Source organism: Sciurus carolinensis, chromosome 12 (assembly GCF_902686445.1).
Source record: "Sciurus carolinensis chromosome 12, mSciCar1.2, whole genome shotgun sequence".
NCBI lineage: Eukaryota > Metazoa > Chordata > Mammalia > Rodentia > Sciuridae > Sciurus > Sciurus carolinensis.
In genome coordinates this window covers 90578617-90596841 of record NC_062224.1, presented here as the reverse complement: position 1 = coordinate 90596841, position 18225 = coordinate 90578617, and the positions used below count along the sequence as shown (strand labels likewise).

The 18225-nt window shown below is 35.0% G+C and overlaps 2 pseudogenes; one reads left to right on the top strand and one right to left on the bottom strand.

Moving 5' to 3' along the window:
* The first annotated feature begins 10940 nt into the window (after positions 1–10940).
* On the top strand, positions 10941–12536 carry LOC124961430 (complement factor H-like; annotated as a pseudogene).
* A 4449-nt stretch (positions 12537–16985) lies between these two features.
* LOC124962148 (ADP-ribosylation factor-like protein 6-interacting protein 1) lies at positions 16986–17708 on the bottom strand (annotated as a pseudogene).
* Positions 17709–18225: the final 517 nt, after the last annotated feature.

The window sequence follows — 18225 nt, the reverse complement described above, 5'->3', positions numbered from 1 at the left end:
AAAGTTATCAGATCCTGGGATTTTTCTTTCATATAGGATTTTTTAATAACCGATTCAAACTCCTTGTTCATTATTAGTCTCTTGAGAATTTTGTATTTTTAATTCAGTCCTGGTAGGTTCATTTCTTCTAGGTGATCCAAATTGTTGGTATAAGTGTTCACACTGGATTCATAGTACATTGTATTTTTGTGTCATTAGCTGAATGTTTCTTCTTCATTTTGAATTTATTTACTTTAATATTTATCTAGCTAACTTTTATCAATTTTGTTTATTGTTTCAAATATCAACTGTTAACATTTTTGATGCTTAATATTATTACCTTAGTTGCTATTTTTTTTCTTTTTCAGTACTTTTTATTTCCTCTCTCATAATATCTTTAGTTACTTCTTCATTTTCTAGTTCTTTGAGGTATAAAGTTTGAAGCTTTGTTATTTATTTGTGATCTAATTCATATAAGCATTTATAGTTATATATCTACTTCCTTTACAGAACTCCTTTTCTGCATATTATACATTTTAGTATGCTGTGTTTTGATTTGTGTAAGTATCATTTAATTTTCCTTTCAATTTTGCCAATGACCTATTGGAAGGTCAGGAAGATGTTATTCAAATTCTCTGTATTTGTGAATATGCCAACATTCAGTTATTGATTTAGAGTTTGATGTGTTTCTTTGGCAAAGATACTTGATATCATTTCAGTATTCTTAAATACTTGAAAATTTTTTGTGACATAACATATGACTTATCCTGGAGAATGCTGTGTATGCACTACAGAACAATGTGTATTCTGCTTTGTGTGGAATACTCTATATATGTCTGTTAGGTCTATTTGGTAATATATATAGCTCAAGTTCAATGTTTCCTTATTGAATTTTTGTTTGGATGACCTATCCATTGTTAAAGATGGAGTACTGAAGCACCCTCCTATTATTATTTTGCAGTCTATTTCTCCCTTAAGTACTATAAATAAATATAAATATATATATATATATATATATATATATATATATATATATATACACACACACACACACACACACACATGCACACATACTCTCAAGGAACTGACCCATTTATTACCACATAATGACCATCTTTTATGTGTTTCTTATAGCGTTTGGCTGAAATTCTTCTGTGTAATAGAAGTGTAACTATCCCTACTGCCTTTTGGTTTCTGTTGCATGGACTGCCTTACTGTCTTTTTCCTGCACTATTTTATTTTGTCCTGAATGTTTGTGTCCCCCTAAATGTCACCGTTTCATTCCTAGTGACCACAGTGAGCATATTAGTAGGTGAAGTCTTTTGAGGTGAATAGGTCATGGGGTTCTTTCCTCAATAATGGATACATTACCCTTAAAAGGAAAGGCTAGAGTACTTCTTTGACCCTTCCACCTAGTTAGAATGCAGTGAGAAGGTACCATTTGCAAAGCAGAGAATAAGCCCTCCTGGGACACCAAGTTAACTGGTGCCTTGATCTTGGGCATTTCAGTCCCATTAACTGTATGAAAAGGTGTGTCTTTTTAAAATAAGTCACACTGAATAAATTAGATTTATTTGTTATAGTGGCCCATTGGGAATGAGTTAAGTATATTCACAAGTGTTAACACTAAACACAAAGATAACTTGCTTATTGTAACCAATGTCATTGAAATTGAGAAATCTGCCTGAACTCAGTCAATTTATATAAATCAGGATCTCAAACAAGAGGAAAGCATTTAATATAAGCCATATGATTTTATGCAATAAGAGGTAACCATTTGTCACCTTAGATTTTTGTATATTTTTTACCTTTATTTTCATCCTAAACATTATACCTTTTAGAAATCAAAGATGTTTCTATTCAAAAGTGATTTTAACTAAATAGTGGAATCTGAAATGTAAAGACATAAAGATTACACTTCAAAATCTTGTTACTGACATTTTTAAGCTAGAAAAAACATTTCTATAACAAAAAATTCATTAAAGCATTATTTGACATTGAGATCATTACTGATGAGGTCTGTATTTCTACACACGATCACCTTGCTTTTTAGACATCATTATCTTATTTTTTTTCTATTTTTTTATTATTGTAAACAAATGGGATACATGTTGTTTCTCTGTCTGTACATGGCGTAAAGGCATACCATTTGTGTAATCATAAATTTACATAGGGTAATGTTGTTTGATTCATTCTGCCATTTTTTCCCTTCCCCCCACCCCTCCCACACCTCCCCTCCCTCTATACAGTCCTTCCTTCCTCCATTCCTGTCCCCCCTCACTAAACCTAACTCTAACGCTAACACTAACCCCTCCCACCCCCCATTATGTGTCATCATCCACTTATTAGCTATATCATTCTTCCTTTGGTTTTTTGAGATTGGCTTATCTCACTTAGCATGATATTCTCCACTTTCATCCATTTGCCTGCAAATGCCATAATTTTATCATTCTTTATGGCTGAGTAATATTCAATTGTATATATATACCACTGTTTCTTTATCCATTCATCAATTGAAGGACATCAAGGTTGGTTCCACAATCTGGCTATTGTGAACTGAGCAGCTATGAACATTGATGTGGCTGTATCTCTGTAATATGCTGATTTTAAGTCCTTTGGGTATAGGCCAAGGAGTGGGATAGCTGGGTCAAATGGTGGTTCCATTCCAAGTTTTCTAAGGAGTCTCCATACTGCTTTCCAGAGTGGCTGCACTAATTTGCAGCCCCACCAGCAATGTATGAGTGTACCTTTCTCCCCACATCCTCGCCAACACCTGTTGTTGCTTGTATTCTTGATAATCGCCATTCTAATTGGGGTGAGATGGAATCTTAGGGTGGTTTTGATTTGCATTTCTCTTATTACTAGAGATGTTGAACATTTTTCCATTTGTTGGTTGATTGCTTGTAGATCTTCTTCTGTGAAGTGTCTATTCATTTCCTTAGCCCATTTTTCGATTGGATTATTTGCATTCTTGGTGTAGAGTTTTTTGAGTTCTTTATAGATTCTGGAGATTAGCGCTCTATCTGAAGTATGATTGGCAAAGATTTTCTCCCACTCTGTAGGCTCTTTCTTCGCATTGCTGAGAGTTTCCTTTGCTGAGAGAAAACTTTTTAGTTTGAATCTATCCCAGTTATTGATTCTTGATTTTATTTCTTGTGCTATGGGAGTCTGGTTGAGGAAGTCTCGTCCTAAGCCGACATGTTGAAGATTTGGACCTACTTTTTCTTCTATAAGATGCAAAGTCTCTGGTCTGATTCCGAGATCCTTAATCCATTTTGAGTTTAGTTTCATGCATGGTGAGAGGTATGGGTTTAGTTTCATTCTGTTGCATATGGATTTCCAATTCTCCCAGCACCATTTGTTGAAGAGGCTATCTTTTCTCCATTGCATATTTTTGGCCTCTTTGTCTAGTATGAGAAAATTGTATTTATTTGGGTTTGTGTCCGTGTCCTCTATTCTGTACCATTGATCCACCTTTCTATTTTGGTACCAATACCATGCCATTTTTGTTACTATTGCTTTGTAGTAGAGTTGAAGATCTGGTATTGCGATACCCCCTGCTTCACTCTTTCTGCCAAGGATTGCTTTAGCTATTCTGGGTTTTTTATTCTTCCAGATGAATTTCATAATTTCTTGCTCTATTTCTGTAAGTTACATCATTGGGATTTTAATTGGAATTGCATTGAATCTGTATAGCATTTTTGGTAGTATGGCCATTTTGACAATAATAATTCTTCCTATCCAAAACATGGGAGATCTTTCCATCTTCTAAGGTTTTCTTTAATTTCTTTCTTTAGTGTTCTGTAGTTCTCATTGTAGAGGTCTTTCACCTCTTTTGTGAGATTGATTCCCAAGTATTTTATTTTTTTTTGAAGCTATTGTGAATGGGGTAGTTTTCCTAATTTCTCTTTCTGAAGATTCATCGCTTATGTATAAAAATGCCTTAGATTTATGTGCATTGATCTTATATCCTGCTACTTTACTGAATTCACTTATGAGATCTAAAAGTTTTCTGGTGGAATCTCCTGGTTCCTCTAAGTATACAATCATATCATCAGCAAATAGGGATAGTTTGAGTTCTTCTTTTCCTATTCGTATCCCTTTAATTTCTTTGGTCTGTCTAATTGCTCTGGCTAGAGTTTCAAGGATGATATTGAATAGAAGTGGTGAAAGAGGGCATCCCTGCCTTGTTCCAGGTTTTAGGGGGAATGCTTTCAGTTTTTCACCATTTAGAATGATATTAGCCATGGGCTTAGCGTAGATGGCGTTTACAATGTTAAGGAATGTTCCCACTATCCCTATTATTTCTAGTGTTTTGAGCATGAAGGGGTGCTGTATTTTATCAAATGCTTTTTCTGCATCTATCGAAATAATCATGTGATTCTTGACTTTAAGTCTATTGATATAGTGAATTACATTTATTGCTTTCCTGTTGTTGAACCAACCTTGCATCCCTGGGATGAAACCCACTTGATCATGGTGCACTATCATTTTAATATGTTTTTGTATGCGATTTGCTAAAATTTTGTTGAGAATTTTTGCGTTGATGTTCATTAAGGATATTGGTCTGAAATTTTCTTTCCTTGATGTGTCTCTGTCTGGTTTAGGTATCAGGGTAATATTGGCTTCATAGAATGAGTTTGGGAGGGTTCTCTCCTCTTCTATTTTCTGGAATACCTTGAAAAGTATTTGAATGAGCTCTTCTTTAAAGGTTTCGTGGAACTCGGCTGAGAACCCATCTGGTCCTGGACTTTTCTTTGTTGGTAGACTTTTGATGACTTCTTCTATTTCATTACTTGAAATTGGTCTATTTAAATTGTGTATTCCTCCTCGTTTAGTTTAGCCAATTCATATGTCTCTAGAAACCTGTTGATGTCTTCAAAATTTTCTATTTTGTTGGAGTATAGGTTTTCAAAATAGCTTCTAATTATGTTTTGTATTTCAATCGTGTCTGTTGTGATATTTCCTTGTTCATTCCGAATTTTAGTGATTTGGGTTTTCTCTCATCTTCTCTTTGTTAGTGTGGCTAAAGGTTTATCAATTTTGTTTATTTTTTCAAAGAACCAACTATTTATTTTGTCAATTTTTTGTATTGTTTCTTTTGTTTCAATTTCGTTGATTTCAGCTCTGAGTTTAACTATTTCCTGTCTTCTACTACTTTTGGTGTTGGTCTGTTCTTCTTTTTCTAGGGCTTTGAGCTGTAGTGTTAGGTCATTTATTTTTTGAGTTTTACTTCTTTTATTAAATGTGCTCCATGAAATAAATCTCCTCTAAGTACTGCTTTCATAGTGTCCCAGAGATTTCGATATGATGTTTCTTTGTTCTCATTTACTTCTAAGAATTTTTTAATTTCCTTCCTAAATCTCCTGTTATCCATTCATCACATAATAGCATACTGTTTAATCTCCAGGTGTTGGAGTAGTTTCTGTTTTTTACTCTTTCATTTATTTCTAACTTCAATCCATTATGATCTGATAGAATACAAGGTAGTGTCTCTATCTTCTTGTATTTGCTGACATTAGCTTTGTGGCATAATATATGGTCTATTTTAGAGAAGGATACATGTGCTGCTGAGAAGAAAGTGTATTCATTCTTGGTTGGATGGTATATTCTATAAATATGTGTTAAGTCTAAATTATTGATTGTGTTATTAAGATCTATGGTTTCTTTGTTCAATTTTTTGTTTGGAAGATGTGTCCAGTGTTGAGAGAGGTGTGTTAAAATCACCCAGTATTATTGTGTTATGGTCTATTTGGTTTCTAAAATTGAGAAGGATTTGTTTAACATACATGGATGAGCCACTGTTTGGGGCATAGATGTTTATGATTGTTATATCTTGCTGATTTATGCTTCCCTTAAGCAGTATGAAATGTCCTTCTTTATCCCTTCTGACTAACTTTGGCTTTAAGTCCACATTATCTGAAATGTGGATGGATACTCCCGCTTTTTTGCTGAGTCCATGTGCATGGTATGTTTTTCCCCATTCTTTCACCTTTAGTCTATGGGTATCTCTTTCTATGAGGTGAGTCTCTTGCAGGCAACATATTGTTGGATCTTTCTTTTTAATCCAATCTTCCAGTCTATGTCTTTTGATTGATGAATTCAGGCCATTAACATTCAGGGTTATTATTGAGATATGATTTGTATTCCCGGTCATTTGGTTCATATTTAAAATTTTTGACACATCTTGGTTCCTCCTTTATTTGACAGTTCCTTTAGGATAATTCCTCCCTTTGCTGATTTGCTTCTTTGTTTTTTATCTCTTCCTCATGAAATATTTTGCTGAGAATGTTCTGTAATGCTGGCTTTCTTTTTGTAAATTCTTTTAGCTTTTGTTTATCGTGGAATGATTTTATTTCATCGTCAAATTTGAAGGTAAGTTTTGCTGGGTATAAGATTCTTGGTTGGCATCTATTTTCTTTCAGAGCTTGAAAAATGTTGTTCCAGGCCCTTATAGCTTTTAGGGTCTGGATTGAAAAATCTGCTGATATCCATATTGGTTTCTCCCTGAATGTAATTTGGTTCTTTTCTCTCACAGCCTTTAAAATTCTGTCTTTATTTTGTATGTTAGGTATTTTCATTATAATGTGCCTTGGTGTGGGTCTGTTGTAATTTTGTGTATTTGGTGTCCTATAAGCCTCTTGGACTTGATTTTCCAATTCATTCTTCAGATTTGGGAAATTTTCTGATATTATTTCATTAAATAGTTGTTCATTCCTTTGGTTTGTTTCTCTAAGCCTTCCTCAATCCCAATAATTCTCAAATTTGGCCTTTTCATGATATCCCATAGTTCTTGGAGATTCTGCTCATGATTTCTTCCCATCTTCTCTGTTTGTTCAACTTTGTTTTCGAGGTCAAATATTTTGTCTTCAATATCTGAAGTTCTGTCTTCCAGGTGTTCTATCCTATTGGTTGTGCTTTCTATGGAGTTCTTAATTTGGTTTATTGTTTCCTTCATTTCAAGGATTCCTGTTTGGTTTTTTTTCAATATCTCTAACTTTATTGAAATGATCTTTTGCTTCCTGAATTTGCTCTGTTAACTGTCGATTGGTGCGATCATTCAATGCCTGCATTTGCTCTTTCATCTCATCGTTTGCTTCTCTGATCATTTTAATTATGTACATTCTGTTCTCCCTTTCTGTCATTTCTTCTGCCAATCTGTTGTTGGATTTTATTGATGCAACATCTAGATTTGTTTGGAGCATTTTCTTCCCTTGTTTTCTCATATTGTTCAGGAATCAGTGGGTCATTAAAATATTGCAGATTTCCTCTATCAGCTTATAATGTCCCTGAAGATTGCTAGTATATCCCCTCTTATCCTTCAGTAGCCTGAAGTCTTGGAGGAAGTTCATAATGCGGAGCTCCATGAAGAAAATGCCTCTCTAGGGGTGGTGACCCTCAGGTGGGGTATATTCCCTGATAGTGGGCAGAGGTGCCTCCACGTGTTGACCAATGGTCATCCAATGGGGAAGTAGACTGCGGGCTGAGGCAAGGCCTGTTTGTGCCTGTGTCTCTAGTTTTACCGTCCCTATGGGAAAATCTCCCCCGGCAGGGAAGACTCACTCGGTGAGGACGTCTCGCTGGTCAGTTCCCCTCCTAGAGGTTCCCCTCAATCTACAACTACCACCTGGGCTGGGCTGTCTTCCTCTGCAATGTTCCCAGGGGCCTGGACCTACCTCCTGGGCCTGGGAGCCTCACCCTTTGCAGGCGAGTCTCCTTAGGGTGCTTCTCCCAGAGAATCTACCCGTAGTCCTGGAAACTTCGCTTTGCCCCTAGGCGTGTCTCTGTGCAGCTCTTCCAGCGAGAAGCCACCTAGCTCCTGGGACCCTGCTCTGCACCTTATCGCCTGGCTATGTGGCCCCTCCTCTGAGCCGCCACCTGGAGCCCCATACAATAGCTCCAAGACCCAGAGACCCACCACACACCTCCTCCTCCAGAGAGCCGCCCGGTTTCCGACGCAGTCACTAGGGGTCCAAGCAACTCACTTTGCATCTCCTCCTCCCACCAACTGCGCGTAGCCCTAGGCAGTCACTCCAAGTCCAAGTGACCCGCCCTGTTCCTCCTCCTCCTCCTCGGGGTAGCCCCCTGTGTGTTCAGGAGCGGTGGCTCTGAGACCAAGTGACCCACCGTGCTCCTCCTCCAGGCAGGCCACCGGTGTTCAGGAGTGGTTGCTTTAATCCAATAAACTCACCACTCACCTCTTCCTCTGGCAACTGCCTGTAGCTCTGATGCAGTCACTCCTAGACCAAGCGACCCACCGCTCTCCTCCTCCAGGCAGGCCACCAGTGTTCTGGAGCAGTCCTTCTGAGTTCAAACAGCTCGCCACGCAGCTCCTCCTCTGGCCACTGCCTGTGGCTCTGATGCAGTCACTCCTAGGTCAAGCGACCCACCGCGCTCCTCCTCTTCCTCTGGGCAACCTCCCGGTGTTCAGAAGCGATTGTTCTGAGTCCAAACAGCTCGCTAAGCTGCTCCTCCTCAGGCAGCCGCCCAGAGCCCCAGTGGTTGCTCCGAGTCCAAGCGCTGTGCTGAGCCACCTCCTCTATGATGATACCAGTTGTCTGTGTTTACCGCTCCTGTGGGGGGAGGGGCGTCTCGCCGAGCAACTCTACTTCACAAAGTTCCCTGCCTTCCGGGGCCACCGACCCATCCGGGACTCCTCCCCAATGGGAGAGACTCACCTGGCGGCTTTGAGTTGGTCCCAAGTCTCTCACTATCTCCTCTTTTGAATCTTGCATCCTGGAGCAACGTGAAATGCAGCCGCCCTCTAGTCCGCCATCTTGAAAACCCTCCAACATCATTATCTTAAAATATCTTATTCTTAAGGTTCAAAACTGATTATATTAAAGATTGAAATTTTTACAATATAGATAAATTCTGATACTCTTCAACATATAGTGGGTTTACCTCCTGATTAACTCTTGATAAATTGAAATTATTTTTAGTTGAACATGTATTTAATATCCCCAACCTGTCCTATATCATAGCTTAGCAGAACAGTACTCTGTAGATATTGACTGCTTACTTTGTTGATCACAAGCCCAATTGGATGCTGTTAACTATTTTTAAACATTAACATAAAAGTAGTATACTATGTATTTCTAGCCTTAGAAAAAGATTAAATTCAGTTTCTCTACTCAATACATATCACTTTCATACTACAGTGCAAAAAAAAATCACAAGTTAAACCACTATAACTTAGGGATTGTCTCTTTAAAGGAATTACAACTTAATCCTCTTTCTATAAACACAAATGTAGTTTTCACTGATTGAATGGCATTTTCTGCCAATCCTTTTTTCCATAGTTATACAGTTACAGTTATGATAGTTACATATCCAATTAAACTTGTATTTCTCTTTGTGATTTGTTTACATTTTTAAATGTACTACATTCATGTATTTTGGAAGCTCAGATGTCATCTTTTTTACATTTGTTTATTGACTGATAAGTAATAATCAATAATTGCTTATATTTTTTTACTAACATAAGGCATGACTTATTTGGTTTTTACATGTTTCTGAATTACATAATTTTGAAGATGGAGAGTGTATCTTTCCATGCACTGTGAAACAAAGTCTCAGAGAACCTCAAAAGTTATGTAGAAAACTTTTAGAGTTTGGAGAATGATGGATACAGACAAACCTGGAAGTAATTGCATTTAATTTCTTGCCATAGATGTTTTATGAACAGGATGCAACAAGTTTGCCAAATTTGAATGCAATGCTTTTAAGATGTGGGCCTGTGGTCTCTGAGATTCTAAATACGTCAGCACATATCAACACAAATTCTGATTTATGAATAAAAATGAGTTAAACAATACTTAAAAATAAAATTAAAACTAGATTAAATAATAAAAATTCTGAATTTAAGTGTATGTTCTAATGATATTAATAATGGTACCTATCTTTTTTTGAGCAACGAGGAAATTCCATGTGACCATCAATACACTTTGTACGAAATAGTTGATTTGCTAATGGACAATATCCATATTTACATCTAAATTCAACCGAATCTCCTGACATAGAATAAAGTTTTTGCTCGTCTTTCCACTTGAAGCTTATGTTGTGTCTTTCCAAGATTTGTTCTGATATTACACATGCATCTGAAAGAAAGAAATGAACATGAAATATTAAGTAAGAGGAGTCTTTTATGAAGACTTTGGGATGTTCAAGTAGAATGCTTTTTAATGTTTCAGAAATTCTTCCTGAAAACTCTTTCTGAACAAACTTTTTTGTGAATACCAGATAGACTTAAATAATTTTAAAATTGAAAATGATGTAAAAATTAGGTGGTTAATATGTGATAATTATATTTTATTATCAACTGAAAAGATTAATTACCATATTAAGAGCTCGGCATTTTAGAGTGTAAAAACATCATGGCACAATGGCTGATTTTTTCTTTTTGGATGGGAGAGTGAAACCAGAGGCACACTGTAAATCATTTGTAAACATATTTAACAATCTAAAGGCAATACCACATTGATAACTATCTGCAAATTTTTCCTCTGGGTAATCAGCTTCTGTTGGTAGATTATTTCAGAAGGGTCTTAATCCAGTCGCAATATATTTGTTCATGCATATTTTAAAAAGAAATTCATTGCATACTTTATTTAATATTTGTTATTTAAAGTGTATCATTCAACTAAGTTTATCTAAAGATTACATATATAAGTTTCTTGTAAATAAGGAAGTTTGCTGAAAAAGAATGGGAAAACAATAAGGAGGAGCCAAAAAAAAGGTAATAATAAACTACTATATGAATTGAAAAGTATAACATATGTAAACATGCAACATAATTACATCATCATTTATGATACTGGGCTATTGAATTTTCTATTTTTGAAATATATCTTAAATATATTTGAATTATTATTTGTATTCAAGAAATCTAATTTTAATATTTCCTACAAGTGGAAAGAGATTCCTGCCCACCTCCACCTCAGATTCCCAGTGCTGAAGACATGACAACCACAGTGAACTATCTGGATGGAGAAAAAGTATCTGTTCTTTGCAAAGAAAATTATCTGATTCAGGGAGCAGAAGAAATTGTGTGCAAAAATGGAAGATGGCAGTCAATACCACGCTGTGTTGGTCAGTAGTGTGCAACTTGCTTTACAACATTCTTTCAATTGAAGTTAGTAATCCCCTGTTCTTTTATGTAAATGAAAAAGATGAAGACCTTTTTCTCTGTCTATCACACTCTATCCTGAAACTGTAAGATTTGATTCAGGTACATAAATCAGTCACCATATTTCATTTCTGTTATCAAAATTGGACAACACGTTGTGATATTATGTAAATAGCAGGTAAAATTTCTCTTTATGACTATTTTTCATATAATAAAATAGACACAAATCAAGGGAGATATTTGAGAAGACGATAGCTTAGATATCGTGGTGACATAACTCAACAGTATTTGATTTTAGTTTTAATTTAAATGTTTTATTTCTGTTTGACACTTTGATTTCTATTTTTCATATAGAAAATCTTCCATGTTCTCAACCACTTGGTATAGACCATGGAACCATTAGTCCATCTAGATTTTCAGAAGAATGGAAAGAAATAAATGAATCCAGAATAAATCCATATGGCACTAAATTGAATTATATTTGTGAAGATGGTTTTACAACCTCTGAGGAAGATGGGATAACATAGCATAAGGGCAAATGGAGTTCTCCACCTCAGTGTGTATGTGAGGACTATATGAAAGGTTGAATTCTGATCTGAGATTACACATAATTAAATAATTGAGAGTACAAAAAATGAAAAAGCATACGATGTAGTCAAAGTCAGGGGAGGAATACATTAGAGATTATCATATTATTTAATTATTCATGTATTTTACCATTAAAATACTTTGGCAATATTGAATGAATCTTATTTTTGTTCATTTTATTGATTCATTATGGAGTCACTTTTTACTTTGGCATTTCTTTTGAAAAAAATGTAATGGGTAGTGCATTTAAATTCATTTAAGTTCTAGAGTTTCCTTTGCAACCAAGTTTTTAAATATTTTAAAAATGCTTTTCTTACAGTGTTTCTTCTGATGCCTCATAATACTTGGTAATTTATTTAATGTTATTAATTTTGGGTGTTTCCATTTGTCACTCATGGTTGGTTAGAGAAACTTTGCCATTTTTTATTGCAATTTATTGCTCCTGTTTTCAGTTTGAGAGTTGGACAGACATGAGAAAGGTGAACTTAGGAAGACTTGTGCACATTCTCTGTGACTTCATAGTAGCTTCTCTGTTATTATTATTTCTTTTCAAAAACTGTGATACATCAACATTGACATAATAAATTGACATATAAAATTTTCTTTCTGAGTTAGCAAATCTTGGATTCATTCTTTCATTATTTATTTTTTAGGACTTCCTTGTGAATCTCCATCTTCCATTTTAAATGGTGTTGTGTCTCATGAGTTAGATAGTTACCCATATGGAAAAGAAGTTACTTACAATTGTTCAGAAGGTTTTGGAATTGATGGACCTGCATTTATAAAATGTTTAGGAGGAAAATGGTCCTACCCACCAGAATGCATAAGTATAGTGTTTTAATTTTATAATACATGTGTCAGATTCCCTAATTCAAAGTATAAGTGATACAAATAAGAAAGTAAGGTGTAATTCTAGAATTTTACAAGGTACCTGAAATTTCTTGAGTCTGGTAGAGAATTATAGCCTAGTAATTAAAAAAATTGACACTATGAGGCAAATTACTTCCTTTTCACATAATTTTGTGTAATCATTTGTGTCCTCTGATGTAAATTTTCAGATTTCTTATCTTTGTTTCTGGAGAAAAGGACCCTTACTCATCAATCTCATCATTATGTAATCTACCTTAATTCATCAGTAATCTTACTAAAATACATACTTTCTAAAGGTTTGGAATAAATATTGTAAGTAATTCACATTTTCAGAAACCAAAAGTAGAAATATATAATACATGTGGCATCTGGGGGCAAAAAATTATTTGAATGTGAAAATCTAGCCTTAAATATTAGAACTACTAGTGTTTCTTCAAGTGTCATTCCTGTCTTATGCTTTTGATAAATTTAGAACAATTCAATTGATGTCAAATTTGATCATATTTTGTCAAGTTTTAAATAGTATATTATGTGGTATTCATTGGTTCTATAGGTTGCTAAGTATTATTTTAGAATATTACTATTAGATATTACATTTTTTAAGATTTACTGAACAAATACATATTTTTTTCTCTCAGGAACAGATTGTTTTAATTTACCCAACTTTGATGGTGCCACACTCATAGGACTGAGGAAGGAGTCATATAAATCAGGAGATCAAGTGGCTTACAAATGCCCAACATTTTACCAATTGGATGGGTCCAATACTGTGACATGTATTAATGGCAAAATGAATAAGAAAACTGATGTGCAAAGGTACTTTGATGGCATTGTAAATTTATTTATTAGACTTTTAGGAAGTATTAATATTTTCATAGCATCCTTCAAAATGAGCATAGGTTAATTTTTAGGGCAAGACAAAGTAGGCTTAAGTTTAAAAATGAAAGGTTGGAATTGAATATGCTATAGTTAATCACATAGCCCTGTGGTTCTCAAAATGTGTTCCCTGAACAAGCAGCATCAACATTTTTGAACAAATATTTTATGAATCCAAATAGAAATTCCTGAGCTCATTTTAGACATACTGGAAAAAATAATCTTGAGGTGTAATCTTAAAAAATATTTATGAAGTTCTCCAAAGGATTTCATTACACCTCAGTTTGGAACCATTGCAATAGTCTGTTATTACTATCCATGCACCTAAAACTCTGAGGAATTACACATTGTTCATCATAGTATCAGAAAGCATTTATAAACAAGTTATAAAAGCCATGTTTCTATAATTATAGGTATATTTTTCTGTTATTTTCCCATGTCTCTAATTTTTTAAAAATTTATCCTTTTTTAAAGTTTTACTTAAGTATTAATTTTTGTTTTTATTGGTGCTTTATCGTTGAACATAACATCTTCATCTTTTAACTGTGTTTTAAGAATAAACAGATTATTCTTCCAACTGTGTTCTTAATTCTTGACTTAGTCTCTAAGGAAATGCCTCTTTGTTTTTATTTAGGAACTAAAATGATAATTAAGGAACAAGATAATTGTATACCAAACATTGATGCCATATAATCTCTTTACTCTTATTTTTTTTTTCATTTTAAAAAATTCATGTTGCACTTATAGAACTTGTAATATTTGTTCTACTCAACCCAAGGGGAAATGTCCAGGAACTTTCATTCTCAGTGGCTTTCAAGGAGTTAAAATGTCTATCAGTGTTCTAGTGAAGGATAGGGAAGAGATTTAAGGGTATGAAAGGTTAGCTCTGATCCAAAAAAAATTGCTATTTTTTTCATATTCATATTCCATGTGAATTCATTGGAATCAGAAAAGTTCTGCATGTCAAAGTATCTATTTTCAATCCTGCTTAAAATGTATTTGGAATCTTATTGATTGATTGGTTACTCAAAATGAACGCTAGGTGGAGATACTTTCTTTTCTTTCTATTCAGATATTTCCTGTGTGAATCCACCCAGAGTGGAAAATGCTAATACATTATCAAACCAGATGTGTAGTTATCCATCTGGTGAGAGAGTACGTTATGAATGTATCAAACCTTTTGAAATATTTGGGGAAGTAGAAGTGATGTGACTAAATGGAACCTGGACAGAGCCACCTCAGTGCAAAGGTAGAATATCATATTCCTAATTTTGCTTTGCTTGAGGACATAGTATGAGTAAAATGTTTTGATAAAAATGAAGTGAAGTAATTCTTATAGAATATATTTTTTAATGCAAATAAGATGATATTGCTAGAAATTTATTTTTTGGCCAACTAAGAAATATCGTGTAGTTTTTTCAAGACATATTTAACTGAATTAATAGGACAATTACAATCTGAGAAAATTTCTCATCTTAAACATTAGGATACTCAGTACATTTTTAATACTCCAAGAGATATCCCCTTTGAGATGTAGAAAACAGGGGATTGAAGACTGATCAGAGAACATGATATACATTTGGGCATTCTTAGCATATAGAAAATATTGAAGGTATGTGACTGAGGATGTCCAGGGAATCACTATATTTATAAAATAAGTCTGGGTATTTGGTCATTGGCACTCTAATATTTAGAATTCAGAAAATAAGGGAAACATATAATGGAGATATTATATAATCTGTTTCTATTTTTAAAAATTAATTTTTCCTAATTTACTTTCTCTTTCTTGACTTTGATTCTACCTTTTGTTAATGGTGAAGTCAGTTTTATGTAGACCATATAGAGTTTGGCCTCATTTAGCTTTAAAAATTTTTTTTTTTTTATTTTTCCCCTTTTACACAAAACAAAGTAGGAGAAATAATACAGGATTAAAACTGCTGAAGTAGTTAATTAGTAAACATGTATTCACAAAGAAAAAAATCCAGATAGGAAACTGGCTTATTTACAATGAGGAAACACATGTAAAATTAAGGTAGTTGTCATTAGAAAAAGAATCAAACATATCATACTGGGTGCCACTGTTTATAGCAATATTGAAGGGAGAACACAACACTTAATTAGGAAAAGATACACCACAAGGTACAGGTTTTCCAGTGTCAGTGCAATAAATTCACAAAACTACATTATGGCTAATTAATCGGTTTAAGAATTGTTTCCAAACATGTCACATTTTTGTCCCTCAAAGCTTTATTCCTACAGATTTCAACTACTCTAAATTTCTAACTACTGAGGAGGAAAGACTGACAAGCTTTCCAAAGAGTCACAAATCTATGTAGACCAGAGGCGAGCTATCACTACGTGTCTGCTCTCACCAAAGCCCTGGAATTTTTCAAAGAAATATTGAAGGAAAAAAGTCATCAGTGCAGTCCCTATCTTCAATGCCAAACCAAAGGGGACCAAGTAATGGCCACAACCAAAGAATGGAAATTTGATGTTTACCCTTGAAGGCTTTCTCTGGTCTTAAAAATTAGTAGAGGGGCGGGGGAGATAGCGCAGTCAGTAGAGTGCTTGCCTTGTAAGCACAAGGCCCTGGTTTTGATCCCCAGCACTGCAAAAAAAAAAAAAAAAAAAAAAAAAAAAAAAAAATTAGTGTATTACTTTCTTCTCTACTGTAATGAATTTTGACTAAACACAAGAAGACTTTTGTCTTTGTTTAGCTAGTCATGGAGTAAAGGTATGGAACACAAGTGTTAATCTACTATGGACTTTAAGTCAGTTGAAAACATGAAATGCTAAGTATGCTAAGAATCCTAAGTACAATCTTTTGGGAGTCTGCTGTTAAAAAGACTGAAAGGTTTACTAACTTGAAGTGGTGCAGGGAACAGCAGCTCTAAGCCTGTCAGATTCCCTGTGGAACAAAGAATCCATGTTTCATAGAAATGGCTTAAGTTTTGCACAAGGGAGAAACCTATATAAACTAGGGCATGGAATTAGCTATATTTTATTCCATGGGGATTCTTCTCCCATGGTGAAAAACAAAGAAACAAACAAACAAAAAAACAGGACAAAGAACAAATCTTAATTAATTGGTCTCTTCCTCAGAAGTAGTAAACTTGGTCTCTATACTCATGAAGCCAGACAGTTTTTTTAAGCAAACTGTGAAGCAGACAGTAGATACAGCTTCTTATAGCCACAGATTACTACCTTTCACCTAGCTAAAACAAATGTCAACACTATTAATTTCACTAAAAAGTAAAATTCACCACTGTTATTTTAAAGGAAGTTGTCGAAGTAAAAATTCAATTATCCCTGGTTGAGAAAAATCAAGACAAGCCATCCTCATTAATGAGTTGTCCATTTAAGGCCAATTGATGAAAATTTACCCAGCTACACCTGACTCAAAGACACTATGCACAAAGCCTTACCTGGCAAGAGTGAGGCAGAGCAAGAGCTACTTCTGTAACATTTTAGTATCCAAACAGCATAGTAGGAAGTGTTCCCAGGGGTAATGCTTGCTCCATTAACAAGGAATAAAGCAGATGTATTATTCATTCTTCTTTTCTTTTTGTTTGAGAAGTTTGTTTATCTCCCTTTTGGCCATTCCAATGTACTTTGAAATGATTCCACGTTGGTTTAGTCCAGGAAGCAACAGTCAGAAAGTCACTATCAGGTAGGTGAGAAATAGGTTGAGGACTTGCCGTCCAATCCAGGCAACCGCAGCAAGAGAAATGATCATGGTCATGAAGTACATATTAGTTTTTTTTTTTTTTTTTTTTTTTTTTTTTGCGGTACTGGGGATCAAACTCAGGGGTCTTGTGCTTGCAAGGCAAGCACTCTACCAGCTGAGCTATCTCCCCAGCCCCTGACTTTTCTTCCTTTAATGTAAAGAGGCGTTTCTACCAGCCACAGCTCTGTGTCGAGTCTCCACTAGATTGCTGCAAATTTCATGGAATCCTTGCTGTTGTTCAGTGGTCCATTTATTGGAGACAATAATTCTAGGGGCTAGAATGGGAACAAGGTAGTCAGCCAAGCACAAATACATCACAAAACAGGAAACACCAGAGAGAACAGATGGATCCAAATAATAGATAATCAGAAACACCAAAGAAACCACACCCATGATGGCAGGGGGAAACCAGGCTCTTTCCCATGGGAGAATTTTACCAGCCATCAGCATCATGTCTCCCCATCCTTGTAGCTGCTGTTCCAGATTTGCAGTCTCTGCAGCCAGCAGGTTGGTGCTGCGATGATCTCCCTCCGCCATCATCCCTGAGATGCAGTCTCAAGGAGTGCAAAGCACTACCTCCCTCCGACACCCGCAGCGCCACTGGAGCCTAGGCCTCATTGCCGTATCTATCTTGCCCTTCTTGCTCTTTTCACCTGGTATATTTAGACCATTTATATTTAAAATAATTATTGAAATGTTGGGGTTTTTTGTCTTGTTTGTTTTATTTATTTTCTGTTTCTCTGGACTTGAGCTATATGTTACACCAAATAGACCTAACAGACATATATAGAATATTCCACACAATAGCAGAATACACATTATTCTGAAGTATATACACAACATTCTGCAGGCTAAGTCATATGTTTTGTCACAAAAAGATTCAAACTTTTAAGAATACTGAAATGATATCAAGTATCTTTGCCAAAGAAACACATGAAACTCTAAATCAATAATGGAATGTTGGTATATTCACAAATATATAGAATTTGAATGTCATCTTCCTGACCTTCCAATAAGTCATTGACAAAATTGAAAGGAAAATAAATGATACTTACAA